Source organism: Magnolia sinica, chromosome 14 (assembly GCF_029962835.1).
Source record: "Magnolia sinica isolate HGM2019 chromosome 14, MsV1, whole genome shotgun sequence".
Classification (NCBI taxonomy): domain Eukaryota; kingdom Viridiplantae; phylum Streptophyta; class Magnoliopsida; order Magnoliales; family Magnoliaceae; genus Magnolia; species Magnolia sinica.
In genome coordinates, this window is record NC_080586.1 from 53003061 (window position 1) to 53004614 (window position 1554).

Consider the following 1554-nt stretch of genomic DNA (forward strand, 5'->3'; position numbering starts at 1 on the left):
TAAGGAGTTTGGTAACTACCTCAGCGATCGCCACATATCTCTCGAGCTCAAAAGCCCTCCTCTTCTGCTTAACCGGCTTATGTTCTGGGTCTACATTTAGCCTGTGGACCATGACTTCCGAGGAGATGCTCAGCATGTCCTGGTGGGACCACGAGAAGACATCTTTATGTTGTCGTAGAAAGTTCAGCATCCGGTCTCACTGCTCGGCACTTAATGATGATCTGAGTTAGACTGTTCTGGTCGGGTCAACATCATCGAGCAGGACGGTCAAGAGGTCCTCCATGGGAGAACTCTCTATTGTAATGTTCTCGCTGGGGTCGAGCATGTCAACTGTACAGACTTGCCTTACCGAACTTCTTCTAACTGCTATGGAATAGCATCGTCGAGACTCTTGTTGATCGCCTCTAACATAGTTGACTCCCCCAACAGTAGGGAACTTCATCATCAGATGGTACATGGACACTACCGCCCTCATGGCATTAAGAGACGATCGACCAATGGTAACATTATGAGTTGACGGTGTATTTACGACTAAGAAATCTACCAGTAAAGTGACTTGGTTCTGACCTTTTCCTGTGGTGACCAGGAGAGAAATTGCTCCTTCTGAAATAACTTTGTCGCCTGCGAAGCTGTGCAGCGAGGTCTTTACAGGTCGGAGGTGCAACCTGTCTATACCCATTTTATTGAATGCCATAGAATGCAAAATGTCGACTGAGCTCCTAGTATCGACTAGGATGTGGTACAGTTTGTGCTTGGCTACCGCCATTGCCACCACCAAAGCATCATCGTGAGGATGCTAGATCCCATGGTCATTGTCCTCTGTAAATGTAAGGTTGTATGAGCTTACTCGGAGCTCATTTCTTGGTCTGTTAATTAAGTGAATATGGTGTTCGGGATCTGTACTATGAGCGTGGGCTTTGTAGGACTAGTTTGAGTCGCCACCTCCAGATGGACCACTATAAATTGTTTAGATTTCAATGTCATCATCTGCAGCCCTGCTCGAGCGTTCGTCCTTTCGAGCTTGTTCTTCCTCCTTTATGTATTGGTGCAGGTGACCCTTGTGAATGAGGGTCTTGATTTCTTCCTTCAGGTCGACACAATCACTATTGTTGTGTCCGTGGTTGCGATGAAAACGACAGTACTTTCACTTATCTCGTTGGCCGACCTGTCTTCATATAGCTCAACTAATGCAATAGTCTCTTGTCTCAGATTTTCAATAATATCTGTTCCGGAGACGTGTTGAGGGGGGTGTAAGAGCTAAATTTGCTCTTGGACCTCCTACTCGGTCTCCAATCACGGGGAGCGTTGTCGTTCAACCACCACTTATTTGCTTGTGGTGGTGCTTCATCTTTCCACCTTTTCTCTTTGGATGAATGCTCTGGGTTTTGGTTACTCTTTCGCGAGCTGAAGAACTCTTCGGTGTTCGTGTACTTCTGTGCACGACTTATGAGTTCTCTGAGCGTAGTCAGTGGGTTTTTCTCGATCGAGAAGAGGAACTTTCCCTCTTTTAGTCCGCTTATCATTGCAGATAAGGCCATCTTATCAGAATAATCA